Source organism: Oryctolagus cuniculus, chromosome 3 (assembly GCF_964237555.1).
Source record: "Oryctolagus cuniculus chromosome 3, mOryCun1.1, whole genome shotgun sequence".
Taxonomy (NCBI): domain Eukaryota; kingdom Metazoa; phylum Chordata; class Mammalia; order Lagomorpha; family Leporidae; genus Oryctolagus; species Oryctolagus cuniculus.
The window spans coordinates 176054778-176069850 of NC_091434.1; the positions used below are offsets into that span (position 1 = coordinate 176054778).

General features: G+C 40.5%; 1 protein-coding gene across 1 annotated transcript in view; it reads right to left on the minus strand.

Annotated features, from left to right (window-relative positions):
• CNTNAP2 (contactin associated protein 2) overlaps positions 1–15073 on the minus strand; it is a 2389242-nt gene that overhangs the window by 884308 nt on the left and 1489861 nt on the right. The window lies entirely within an intron of this gene.

Genomic DNA, 15073 nt, shown 5'->3' on the forward strand with positions numbered 1-15073 from the left:
AATAATGGTTTCTTATACCAATGTTGTTTGATATAAGTACATATTATAAGTACACATAAGAACAATCGTTTTACTTCTGCCTTTACTTGTTAGTTCATCTACTACAGGGGTAGGGAGTCTTTTTTTCTGCCAATGGCAATTTGAATATGTATAACATCCCTCATGGGCCAGATTATCAATTTGAAAATTAATTTTGGGGCCAGCGCTGTGGTATAGTAGGTTCAGCATCTGCCCATGGTGCCAGCATCCCATATGGGAATCAGTTCATGTCCCAGCTGTTCCACCTCTGATCTACCCCTCTGTTATGGCCTAGGAAGGCAGCAGATGATGGCCTAAGTGCTTGGGTCCCTGCACTCATGGGGGAGACCCAGACGAAGCTGCTGGCTCCTGGCTCTGCATTGGCCCAGCCTCAGCCATTGTGGACATTTGGGGAGTGAACTGGCAGATGGAAGACGTCTGTCTCTGTCTCTCCCTCTGTCTGTAACTCTCTCAACTCTTTAAAAAAATTAGCTTTATACAGATTTATTGAATTTTGAATGCCACCTACAGTTGACTCGGCAGCACCAGACTGGATGATTTCGTGGTCTCATCCAGCCCTGAGCGGAACATTCTCCGCCCCTGATTACCATCTAACATCTGCGATGGCTGTCTGGGAAACAGGAGAGTTGTCAAATGTGTGTCCCCAGGGGTTCACAGGCATTACTGTGGAGCCTGTGCTGTTCACCACACCAACTTCTTTCTCTTAAGATTCTTTTCCCCACACTCAATCTTTCAAAAAGGACAATGAGAAAATAATTAACAAAAGCTAAGTAATAGTCTATCAGAACTTCAATCTGTGAACATTATGGGTCATTTTTACAAAGCATTTATTTTGTTAACAGGATGAGCTATATCTGCTAAGGACCTGTGATACTCATTTCTTATATAGTAAAATTGCTAAATCCTTCCAAAAATTTTATTTCACAGGGGAAAGTTCCATAAAGAAAAATTCATAATTTGATGATGATAAATACACTAGGTGTATTTATGTTTTATAACATATACAAACAATTCAAATATAATGCATGTATTTTATACATGAACAACTTTAATTCTAATGTGCATTTGGTAAGAAATTATGAAAGAAAAGAAAGAAGTGGTATGGACAATTCTTATATGTGGCGTACGTATCTTATATCTGATACATCTTGCCTGCACCTTCATATCTCTGTGTATCCTCCCTTATTCCAGCCATTGCTGAGATAACTAACTTTTGCAGACTTCAGCAGGGGCGTCATACGGGTGTTAACCATGGAAAATACTGGTCCTACCATGCACCTCAGGTATAGGGTTCCCCTGTATTTGAAATGATGCTTATATCCTGGTCACTTTGGCTTCCTCCAGAAAAACAGAGCAACTAATATACTGTCAGAGATCGTGGATCTGGATTATAATGAGAAGTTCGAGCTGCTACTCCTTCTAAGGGGTGAGAGAAGCATGCCTGAATCCCAGTGGGATTGAACACAGACTCTGTCAGTGCTTCAGTGCTCAGCATGATGGTCAAAGAGCAATCGCAGCATCGATAGCTGGTCAGGGGTAAGGTAAAGGGCCTGGACCTTTGAGAGAAACGTCTGGGCCACTGCACGAGACAAGCAAGCAGTCAAAATACCGACCAAGGGTGACCAGAGGAGTGGATGCGCAATACCAAGTATTACTTGGATTCTGCTGGAACAACAGAGGTTGTAGTTTATTCCACAAAACTTCTCTCTCAAAACTTTGCAGAGATTGCTAGCAAGCACCATGGACATAGCTTACAGTGAACTTAATGCAAGGCGTGAACCTGTGACAGTTTGGCAAGGACAGAGTTCATCAGACAACGTGGGTGTACCACTTTACATCCTTTAGGCCCCACCTCTTACGAGAGCCGCTGTTGTGTTGACAAATTTCTCCCTGTGTTTGATCACAGATTCAGGATAATACATGTGTTACATTCCCCTGGCTTCTCGCCATGAGAGTTCACTGATGCCGCAGAGCAGCATGCTCAGAAACCTACTTGGCCTCTTGCATGCGTATTCCAGAAATGTGCAAACGTCACGGCTCTTGGCATCAGAGGTGGATGAGAGCCAATTTCATTCACGTACGTCACTGGCATAAGGATAGGCAGTGTGCTCCATAGGGTTCCTCAAAATTCCCATGGGGATGAGCACCAGCCTCACACGGCCACCACAAACTTGATAATGCATTTTTGTATGGGGTTTCCCTCTTTCCCAGTAACCTGGCTTCACCCAAGCACCAGAGATTTATATTTACAAATGATTTCACTCTAAGAAAGCCTTTGGCTCAAGCTTTGCCTCCAGGATAAGCTAGGCTAAGGCATTATAATGCATAAACCCCAAAGATGTTGTTACAACACTTAAATACGCAGTGTTCATTACAGACTTGTCCATCAATGTCATCTTACCAGAAAATTGGCTTTCATGTGTACCACACTCAGCATATGGCAGACAAGAGGGTAGGGACGTGATGATGGTTATTAGTGAATGAACAATATCAAGATGTATGCAACGTAATTCCAACTGAAATTAGTTCTGTTTTCCCCTCTCATTGCTGATTTTCTTCAGTACCAGAAGTATGCAGTTACACCCAGTGGTAGAATTTTACAGTAATGTGTTCCAATGAATCACACTCCCTGAATCTACTCTCATGTGTGGTTCCTCCTACATTGATTCTGGGTCTGATCCTGTAATTGGTCTTGGGTAAAAATACATTAGCAGACATGATGTAATGTCAGGTTTGAAATATTGGGGCTTATCTTCTGTGACTCTTAAGAACATTTCTGCTCCTCATGAAAAACCCTGGGTTAGCTTGTTCTGGATACATATCACTTTTCACTCATGTGTATGGTCATCATAGACTGCACAGCTCAGTCAAGCTGTCAATTGACTGCAGTTGCAGAAATTAGCCCAGATGAGACTAGCAAAAGAGTTTCTAAGAGATACCAAAAATAGTACATTACCTGATTCTATGAGGCCAGCATTGTCTTGATAACAAAACCAAAGATACAACAACAACAAAAAAGCTATCAATGAATATTAAAAAACATAAATGAAAAAAATCCTTAACAAATAGTACCAAATTATAGTGATTATAAGTTTTTAGTCTTCATATTAAAGATATAGATGGCATATACACCAGATTTACAATATTAGGGCATTCTGAGTTTGCTTGCATAGTTACTATTATTAGTGAGTTTTTTACTTTCTGATATTTTTGTCTTACTTGTTAGCATCTCTTTTTCAGTTTGAAGAACTCCCTTTAGAATCTGTTGTAACACAAGTCTGGTAATGATAAATTCTCTCAGCTTTTGTTAGGCTGAAAAAACATCTTTTTCTCCCTCCTATCTGAAGGACAGTGTTTCTGGAGAGTTTATTCTTGGCTGGCAAGTTTTTCCTTCAGTGCTGAAAAGTCTCATTCTACTCCTTCTGGCCTGTGAGATTTCTGCGGAGATATCTCCAGTCAAGGAAACTCAGGGCCCTTGATGTGTTTTTCGACTCTTTTCTCTCATAGGTTTCAGAATCCTCTCTTTATCTTTAACCTTGGACAGCTGGGCTATAATATGTCTTGGGGTCGCTTGGCTGGGTTGAATCTGGCTGGTGACCTTCCTCTGCCTGGATAGTTGTATCTTTCTCTAGGTTTGGGAAGCTTTCTGTAATTATCTCTTGGAATTCGCTTTCTACTCTTTTGGCATTTTCAAGTCCCTCATGAATTCCAACAATCAGAATATTTGCTCTTCTCATGCTATCCCATATTTCTTGTAATCTTTCTTCATTTCTTTTTCCCTTACAACTGTGTATTTTCAAACAGCCTGTCTTTGAGTTCACTGATTTTTTCCTCTGATCCATTCTGCTATTGATGCCTTTTATTGCATTTTTAAAAGACTGATTTATTCGAAAGGCAGAGGCAGAGAGCGAGCGAGCCAGAGAGAGAGAGAGAGAGGTCTTCCATCAGCTGGTTCACTTCTCGGGTGGCTGCAATGGCTGGAGCTATGCTGATGCACAGTCAGGAGCCAGGAGTTTCTTCTGGGTATCCCATGTGGGTGCAGGGGCCCAAGGATTTGGGCCATCTTCCACTGCTTTCCAGGCCATTGCAGAGAGCTGGATCAGAAGTGGAGCAGCCAGGACTGGAACAGGCACCAATATGGGATGCCGGCACCGCAGGCAATCGCTTTACCTGCTACACCACAGCACTGGCCCCTTTTTATTGTATGTTTAATTTCACTTAGTGTGTTTTTTAGTGCAAGAATTTCTACTTAATTTAGTTCCATCTCTCTATCAAACTTCTGTGTTAGGATATTAAATAATTTCTTGGTGTTCTCAAGAATTTTGCTGAGTTTCCTTATGACAGCTATTTTAATAGCTTTATTCAAGCCTTTGGAAATTTTAATTCCTAGATGGGTAGTAAGTGGCATCTTATCTTGCTCTTTAGCGAGGTCATAGGTCATAGTTCTCTGGAAGTTCTTGATGATTGTTGGTTTACAATGCCATCTGTACATGGAAAGTTTAGTTCTACAAATCTGACTTCATTTGTGGCTGTCTAGAAATTCTAAGAAATCTGTATATTTTCCTATGGATAGTTCGTCCATTTCAGTACCAAACAGTACTGTTAGGTATGAACTGGAGAAAACCTAAATAAAGGTAGTCCACTCCTACAAGTCTCTTCCTGGACCTGTTAGGCTCAGTCTTTGTCTACCAATGCAACACTGCTGGATCACATCTGGAGCCCATGGTCCATCAAGACCTGTGATGCCTGTGAACAGGACTAGAGTTTACCCTGCTATGGTCTGTCTCTACAGAGGTGGGCTCATTGCCTGATGCCACTCCTGTCAGCTAGGGGAGATGTGGGTTGGGTGTAATACTGCCCAACTGGGACCACATAAGTCTGCTGTGAACTGAACTAGGTCCAGAGGTTAGGTCTGCAGGCACTGGCCGGGGGACAAGAACTGTTAGAATCACTGGATGCTGGGTTTTTTCAAGTTGGCACTGAGTCCCAGAACAATCCTATAATCCCTTGCTGTCAGCCCTCAGTACTGTAGGAAGGGTGACAGAGGCAACTCCCCAGCTCCTGAGGCAGGCCCTTGGTGGGTCACATCTCGGTGTCACAGTCACCAGGCCCTATGCAATATTGAAGATGCACCCAATGCTTGCAGGGGCTGGAGGAGACATACACCAAATCAAATCTGACTCAGCAGTCTGCAGGTTGCTTCCTGATGCTGGGGCAAGACCAGAGACCCATCCACAGGTGTTTGTCTTAGAATGAAACTGTTAGAATCCACCCAGCATCAGGATTTACCAAACCAGTTTTATGGCCCAAGACAGTCTGTTGGCCCCTGTGGACTGGCCGAATTTGGGAGAGTGAGCAATAAAGGGAGCCCTCAGGACTGGCCCCAGACCTGTCACTTTTGATTTCTGGTCATAGGTCCCTACAAAATCCCAGAGGTGTCCTCCAAGCCCACTGGAGATACAAGTGATACACATCAACCACTCAGAACCCGGGTTTCTGCCTATTGCTAAGCAGGTCTCAAAGCTCAATCCACGAGCAGTGGCCAAGGGACAGACGCCTCTGCCTTCAGCAGTTCTCGGGTCTCAGTGTGGCTGGCCTGGATCTGAGCTTAAAGGTCAAGTCCTAAGTTCCCTCTCCTGGCCTCTTCATGTGGCTGGAGTTTCACTTTCTGCTGGTTGGAGAGGAGTCGTCTAGATGGCCTGGTTGTGAGAGCTCCAAATATTCACTTCACAGATGTGGGTCTGGGGGCTGGCACAAGGGGTGATCAGTCTGACTCAGTTTTTTCACAGTGGGCCCAGCACTGGGATTCGCTTCCTTCTTCCTCTCCTCCTCCCAAGTAGGAGGTAAGCTGGGGGAGGGGTGATGTAGGCCGTTGTTTCCTTCTTTCTTCTTCAGTATGACTTTTCTTTTCTTTTTTTTTTTTTTTTTTTTGACAGGCAGAGTGGACAGTGAAAGAGAGAGACAGAGCAGAGTGGACAGTGAAAGAGAGAGACAGAGAGAAAGGTCTTCCTTTGCCGTTGGTTCACCCTCCAATGGCCGCCGCGGCTGGCGCGCTGCAGCCGGCGCACCGCGCTGATCCGATGGCAGGAGCCAGGTACTTCTCCTGGTCTCCCATGGGGTGCAGGGCCCAAGGACTTGGGCCATCCTCCACTGCACTCCCTGGCCACAGCAGAGAGCTGGCCTGGAAGAGGGGCAACTAGGACAGAATCCGGCGCCCCAACCGGGACTAGAACCTGGTGTGCCGGCACCGCAAGGTGGAGGATTCGCCTATTGAGCTGCGGCGCCGGCCTAGTATGACTTTTCTTATAACTGTGGTACCTCACCTGGGTTCCACAGGTCTTCGGAAGGTACCTGGGTGTGTGAATAACTGTTCATATTCATATCTCTGCAGGGATATGGTTGCCAGAGCCCCTTATTTGGCTGCCATATGTGGACAATCCTGTTTTTCTTTTACTAAAATGGGATCATAGTATGCACAACTTAATTTGTTCAACTCTTATCTACTGAAAGTCTTTGTGTCCAGTTTTTGCTACTACTACCGCACTACAGGAAATTGTGCTGAAGTTCTTATTTATGGCAGATATTTTTGAGTCTTGAGTCAGGACTTCTGTCTTCAAGCACAGAAAGTCAAGTGTCCAGGGCTTAAGCAACATTTAGGGCCTAGGAAATGTCTCAACCTTGATTTCTCTTAAAATTAGCAGAAAGAAAATGAATATTATAATAAGGAATCCAGTTGGAATCATGTTCATCATGACACCAATACAATTATCAAATGTATTTCAAATATGTATTATACATATTATGAAATTTTTAATAGAAAAAAAAACAAAGGCAAAAGTTCTATATAATCCTGGAAAGAGGGCTTGCATTTTTATTTGAATATATAGTTGAAGATTGCTTTCTAAAAGCCTATAAAATTACAAATTTTGGAAGAAATGGATAAAGATTCTTTTAATCCATCCCCAACAAGAGTTGGTATTATCATCTATTTTTTTTTGTCACTCTGAAGGATGTATATTGGTAGTGCACTGTTACTTATTCTAAATTTCTCTCAGGCTGGGGAAGTTGAAACTTTTTCTATAAGCTTACTGATCACATACTGCTAAGCATAGTTTGTTATCTGCCATAACCATTGTAAACTTTAGTTGGTGATTTACTATTTGTACAAGGATGTCATTTATGGTACACTGGCAACACATGGGTGTTGGGTTTTCACTTATTGTTCACTGTCTGCTTTGTGTAAGATGCCACCCCAAAGCCTTATTTAAGCACATGGTGTTTTAAATCTCTTTTGGGAGATATGTAATTTAAGTCTTTAGTCCATTTAAAATAAACATTCTCTGACATGAGGGATATTTGGAAATTATTTTGTTTAAAATAAGTAGCTTTATATCTAAAATTATAAATTAATCATAATAAAAACCATTTCTTTACTACTAGTGTTGTAAATCTGGGGGAAACAGTTATGGGGAACTGAACATAGAATTGGAAAGAGGAGTGCACATAGCCTCTGTGGTGCTTTTTCCTATTATAAAAAGAGAATTTAGCTGAATTGTGAATTCAAAAACTGGATCCTATGGACTTCTAGAGTTCATTGTGGTTCTTTGGTGATTTACACAAATTAGAGAATAATATTACTCAGATATCAAAGCTTAAGCTCCTACTATGCTTTCTGCTTTTTGTGGTGTTACTTTTCTTTGAGAGATGCAAATATCTCTGATCGAATTCTTCACTCAAAAGAAGAGGGAGTGAAGGGGAGGAGGAGGAGGAAAGGAGAAGAAAGACGAGGAGGAAGAAAAAAAAAAAAAAAGAAAAGGGTACTACTATAAATGATGAACTGTGTGCAAGGTGGGGAAGCACACCTGAATGACAGAGTAGGTGATTCGAACATCATAATGCTGGATGGTAGCTATAGTAGTCATTGTACCAGGTAATTCTAATTTTACCCGACTTCTGTTTTGAAAATTTAGGTATCAGTAGAAAAAACTCAATGGTCATCTTCTGACTCTTAGAATTTCAACACATGCATGGACCTGATCTACCCTGAACTCTGCAAAAGCTTCGTGAGATGTGCTGCTGGCTTCTGACCACAGGCGTGGCCATGTCCTGTGCCAACACTGTATTATTCTGCTCGACTTCTCCGCTATCATAATCAGTTGTCGGTTGATTTCATCTCAGTTGCTGGTGATAGTACCTAGCACTGCATTTTTCTTTTCTCTTGGTGAACATAGAAATGGCATACTTATATTAATCACTAAACACAATGTGAGAAGGACAGGAAGTATTATTTTTAAAAGTTCTCTGTATTCTAAGACAAATTTGAATATATTGAGTGTAGCTGAAGTTTTAATGATTCACACTCCATTCACCTTACCTTACTGAGTACAACTGAAAGTTGCCCATATTGATTTCTTGCCCAGTGCAGAGTGAGACCTCATTTATCCGACATCATTTGGGAATATGTTGTTCGCAGAACCATAAAATATTAGAGCCTGAGAAGACTTTGGAGATCATCTATCTCCCTCATTGCAAATAATTACAACAACAACAGATGTGTAAGCTCTTACTATGTGTCACGTTCCATGCTGAGTGTTTTGCTGGTGTTATGCCATCTGTTTCTCATAGTAATCCTATGAGGTGGGTATTACTGTTTCTATTTTACAAAGAGGGAAAGTAAGCCTTAAAGAGATTAAAGAAGTCTACATAGCTTTAAAGTAATGGGACAGAATTAGGTTTGAGTTCATAGCCTCTGTTCTTAGCCTCTATTTTATACTGAGTGATAGATGTCATATGGCTTACTCACCCAAATCACTCACTTGTTCAGTGTCAATTATCAGACAGAACTCAGGTCTTCTGACTGTCCGCTATCACATTCCCCAACAGCAAAGAGACTCTCATAGAATCACAAATGAACTGTTTTCCTTGCTGTAAGCACTAAAACTCGTTTCATTTTAAGCATTTTTTGTAAAAATCATTAAAAAGTTAATATAGTTTTCTGCCTCCTTAATCATAGTACATTAAATGTAATTGCCATTTCTTGATGACTCAGGTTTCATAATTATCTACATCAATCACTGGCTAATGCTATACCAACATGATATCCTCACAAATGATCCCAGAAATGTTGTTTTGTTGACTTCCTTTTATAGGTAGTGAATCCTTGCTATATTGTTACATGGGATATTATGTTGCTTTTGTGCAAATTCTGATCCCACTTCTTGTATTTTGACACCCAGAAATAGAAATTATCCTTCTATCTGACACAGGTTTGAGAAAAATACAGGCAAATGTATTTAAATTGGGTGTTTGAAAAAGAAAACTAAGAAAATCCAACTTCGAGGATAGAGTTGGCTTGCTTTGATGCTTTTAAGCTATAATGTGAAGGATTAAGGCTGGAGGTAGCCAGGTGAGGCCAGGAAAAATGCTGTACAACAGAGGGTGCAGGATGTGCCTAGGTTCAGAGGTCAGAGTACAAAGCTCTGGGGATCTGAGGATATCTACAGTCACTGGAGCCCAAACTTCAAAATGAGTGAGCAAGAGATGAGACAAAAGACAATTAGGGAATAGGTCATCAAAAAACTTGTACTTCTGTTTCAAGACTTGATTGAGTCTGGTAGTAAAGAGGAACCTCTAAATGAGTTTAAAGATGTAGAAGGAGGTAATCCAATTTCATTAAAAGTCTCCCTTGACTATGATATGAGAGTGGGCATGTACGAGCTAATAAGAGTCAGAGAAAGCAGTTATCAGCCATTGAATGGTTTAGAAACAGGATCCTCTCAGTAGAAATCAATATCCTCATCTCCATAGTGAAAAGGTAAGAGTAGACAATTCTTAACACCTCTTCCGTCTCTAAAACTATAAACCTGTGATTCTTTTTGCTGTGGTTACTCATGAAGTCATGATCCATGCTATGCAAAAAGTCAAAGTATTTGACTGTACTCCGTGATCAAAGTCTCTACCTGATTACAACTGGAAGTTGATGCTGTCACTACAGTGGAGTCACCATGCAATCACTGTTGGCTTTTAAGGTTTTTAAGGTTGTTCTGCCTTTGATTTATTTTCCTGGTTTGTACAAAGGTAAAGATTTATGACGACAGGGGTGAAACATAATGCAATTCAGAATTCCAGAATCTCAACAAGTCTAGTAGTTCAGTATTCTGAGATCATCCTAGTGGCTTCTCAAGAGGTACTAACTAGTGAGAGGCTAGTGTCATTGACAAGTGCCTGGACTCTGACCCAGGCCAATCTGACACTTGACTGAAATTTCTGTGCCTGGCAAGCTTGAGTGCTTTACTTTCCTTCTGCTCTCTCAACTGCAGAATGACAGCAGTCACATCCTGTCTTGGAGAGTTTTGTGAGGAATGAACACTAACAGAGTCTTGTGCTTATTGAGTACTGCATAGGTACCAATGATTATTATGTCAGCTATTACCTTCCTAAGGACCACTATGCTGGAAGCAGGAAAGATAAGCAGAGTACTGTAGATGATTGGGAACTTAGCTTATATTTTTTAAACGATATTTATAATTATGTTTCTTTGAAATAATTAAAGAATGTATTAGCTTATCAATTAAGACCTAATTTATAAACATTCTTAAATCAGAAGGAACATCCTAGGTAAACTTAAATCATTATCTAATGTTGATTTTACATATTGCTCCATCATTTAGCCTCTTTATAAGCAGATCTATTGAGAGAGAGCTTATTATTGTGGAGGAAACAAAATGTCAAACAGCTCTACTTGCTCGAGAGTTTTCTTTTAAATTGAGCTGATATTTGACTCCCTGTAACATAGTGCAGGATCTCCTAATTCTCCTCTTGGATTATGTAGAAAAAGGCAAACACCCCTTTTTCATCATATGTCTTATTTTAATTAATTATTTATTTTGAAAGACAGAGAGACAGATGGAGAGAAAGTATTCATCAACTAATTTGCTCTTCAAATACCCACAACAGCCAATGGTGGGCCAGGCCCAAAACGGGAGTGGAAACTGTCCAGGTATCTTTCATGGGCAGCAAGTATGCAGCTACACAGCTGTTTCACAGAAGATGGACAAGAGAGGAGTCAGGATTCTAACCCAGGCCCTCTGACCTGGTGTGTGGGCGATGCAAGCTGCACAAAATGCCTGTCCCTGTGTTTAAACTTAATTTTATGACTCTTTGCTATTAGCTTAAAATATAAGAAGCTTTTAAAAGCTTTGAATATCAGGTACTGATAGCAGGACTAATAGCAAATAAACCAACAAAGTATTTCTCAATTACCTCCTGTTAACCCATAATGTTATTCTAGGGTACGCTTCCACAGTTGGTATATTTTCCTCCAAAACAATCCTTTAATTCTTCCCACATTAACATCTTAACTTCCAATGAATCTCTAATTAGCTCTTTATTTAGTTCTTTAGTATTTGCAGCAGAGAGCAAAGACTTGCTGAGCCAATTCTCATCATGATGTGACTGGTTGCAGACAGCTCTCCCTGGGCAGCTTGTAAAAGTGTGAGTTTGAAAGGCAAAGTACCATTGTTTGCTACCAAAGAAATTTCAGGCATCCTGGCATCTGATGAAGGGGAATATTTAGGAGTGAATGGTTTCCCAGCCACCCACAATGCTCACTAACACACCCCACAAGAGCCTATATGTTATTCTTTTATGACCCATTGTAGACAGAAAGCTGTAAGACAGTGAAGAAAGCTTAGGCACAGGATTGTTTTCTACACAGAAGAAAACACATTCATGAACCATCTCCTTTCATTGTAGTCTATTATCACCAATTACAAGGAAGACATGTTTATGGAGACCAATTAAAACAGATGGAAAAAAATACATTACCTCTCTTAATTGTAAAGTCTTTGGTTGATGGAACCAAGCAGGTTAAAAAAAAATAAGATGAAAACATCCAGGAAAAAAGCTGGTGTAAACATATCAGGACTTTCAGTTAAGAATGACTGAATTTGTTTTTACTTCCTACTGCCCGAAGCATCCAAACTACAAATTTCTCTATGAAAATTTCAAAGATAGGCAGGCAGTTTCTTTTTCATTGAGTTTTTTTTTTTTGCACACAGTCACTATCACAACAGGAGAAAGTTGGAAATATTCTGAAAAAGCTATGCCCTTTCAATAATTATCTGCAGCAAAGAAGTTTTCACTGGTCAAGGACCACATTTTATTCAACACATTTAAACCATCGTCTGACATTTAGGGCATCTTGATTATGATCTTTTTTTTTTTTTTTTTACTTCTTATGGTTTGGTCCCTTCTGTATTACATATGACTTTCACCATTTTGAGAAATTGTTTATTGAAAGGTTTTATGGGGTTATGTGTAAACATTTCTCCAGAAATTTAGAATCAAAATAATCACTAAGCCACTTTCCTAGGAGATTTTCAGAAATGCCTGCACATAACTTCTTGAAATGCACAGAAGTAGGAAAAGAAAAAGTAGTAATATATTCAGAGGGCCCTTTGTTAGCATCTGACATTGTGCTAGGCACAGTTTTAGGTACCATGAGGAAGACAACCTACTCCTCATGGATTTCTGCACTCTGGGAAAAATGCACACATAAAATGTGTGCATGTTTCTGTGACAATGTTTAAAGCATTTAACGTTGTTAAGCTTTATTTATTTATTTATTTTGAAGTTAAAGGCAGAAAGAGAAAGAGAGAAAACAGCCAGGGCTGAGCAAGGCCTAAGCAGGAACTCATCCAGGTCCCACGTGGGTGACAGGAACCCAAGTTCTTTGGCCATCATGTGATGCCTCCCAAAGTACATGCTGGTAGGAAGCTGACTAAGGAGGGGAGCTGTGACTCTATCCCAGGCATTCTGATATGGGATGCCAACACCCCAAGAACAGCTTGACCCACTGTACCACAACGCCTACCCCTAATTCTTATTTTTAATTGAATGAAAACCTACATGACCTAGATGCTACTCAAGAGTTAAGTAGTGCCTACAGAGCGGGTACACTACAGATACTTTTAGTGTAAAGCTACAGTGACTGTTAAAGGTTCCTTAAAGAATAATGTAAGTGCCCTTAATAGGGAAGAGAACCATATTATGGTACACTGAGGAAAACTGTTTGCTAATAGTACCAGGTTTATGCTGAAAATAAAGAGTTTTTTTTAACATTTTATTAGTGAGGTAGAGTTGCAGACAGAGAGAGGGAGAGACAAAGAGAAAGGTCTTCCATCCACTGGTTTACTCCCCAAATGGCCACAATGGCCAGAGCTGGAACGATCCAAAGCCAGAATGAGGAGTTTCTTCTGGGTCTCCCACATGCTGCAGGGCCCCAACCATTTGGACCATCTTTTACTGCTTTCCCAGGGCATAGCAGGGAGTTGGATCAGAAGAGGAGCAGCTGGGACATAAACCAGCACCCATATGGGATGCTGGCACTGCAGGTAGAGGCTTAACCTACACCACAGCATTGGCTTCAAGACTTAGTTTTAACAAACCGTCATATGCCACATAAAATTTTTTTTATCAATTGGAATGAATTGTGTCATTGAGTTTGTATTCAATTTTTAAGTCTGTTTTATGATTATGTAAGAACTGTAAACATATTTATTCTTAGATTTATTCTTGTGAATGACTTAAGGAATAGAAAAATCAAAATAATTCATCACTTAAAATATATTCATTTAAAAAATAACAGTAGAGAGTGAGAGTGATGGCTACCTATTGGGAAGTTTGCAACTATTTTTCTCAAATGGTTTCAATGCTGGACTAGAAGGCCAGTGTGTGTGTTTTTTTGTTTTTTTTTTTTTCGCTCAACTTTGACCTAAAGTGTTAAACATGTGTAGTAACAGATCAGACAAAAGAATTATCAGTTCAGCTTGGGACAAAGCATGCATGGAACTGTCTGGATATTAATGAAGAAGAGTTGGACTTAGAATGGGAGGGAAGAGAAGAGTGGAGAGTGTACATTCTGGGAAATGTGGAGAGCACCCTGGCATGGAAGTAAGACTTTAAGAAGACATGGTAGGAAGGAGGGCTTTATGTCCAGGAAGACGTAAATCTAGTGGACATTTTGAAGGCCTGGGAAGGAGCAGTGGAGCAGCCTGGGCTGTTTTTAGCTCTTGAAGAGGGAGTGAAGGGATTCAGCGGGTATTCGGGACCTTTGAAGCAGCAGCAAGTAAGGAGATGAACTAGAGATGGTCAGCAGTGAGAGAACATGGTGCTGCTGGAACAGAGCGTGCAGGACGTGTATGTGGTGCCTTGTTCTTCCTTACACAAGAATCAAAGCTGGAGTTATATTCATTTCTTCAGTCTGCTTCTCTCCAGGAGAGTAAGGTCCACGAGGGCAAGTGCCCTGTTCGTCTCCTTCACAGATGCATTCCTGACACCTGTTTGTTAATGGAGGCTCACTAAGTATTTGAATGAATGAATGGAAACATCCTTGTGTTTATATAGATGAAGAGTAAATTGTGGATAAATTTCAAGAAAAAACTGAGAACTCTGAGAAATAACTATGGAATTTTAGTCTAATCTGGTCATTTTTCGTAAGAAATAACAAATTACAAAGGCATTTTAGATGGCTCAGTTGCTTTTTGCAGACCTGTCCCTTCCGGTACTAGGGTGGGCATATGTGGGCTTGGATTTTCTTCTTCCTGTCTGGCTTTAGAGTCTTTATGTGAAATGCTATCAAGAGCATCAGAACTGCCTCCTAATATATTAAATGGGAAGATAAAGGAATTTAGAAAATCCTTTCTTGGCATGGCCTGTCTTCAAGTCTGTTACAGGATATTGCTGCACACTGAGAAAATTGTATTTTTGCTGACAGAGGGTGAATTTTAGCCTGTGCTTACTATTCGCATTCTTATTGTAACTTTCTCAGTTCTGCCCTCTCCCCCCTCTTTACCTGCAGATGGATGCTTTGTATTAGTTGGGAAGAAAATCCTACACAGAGACACATGGAACCAAGGACATTAAAATATTCCAAAAAGCCCACCTCCGTGGCACTTTGATAAGATTACAACTGTAGGTGGAAAATAAAACCTTTATTCACCTACACACCAGAATGCTGACGAAATTGAATAAT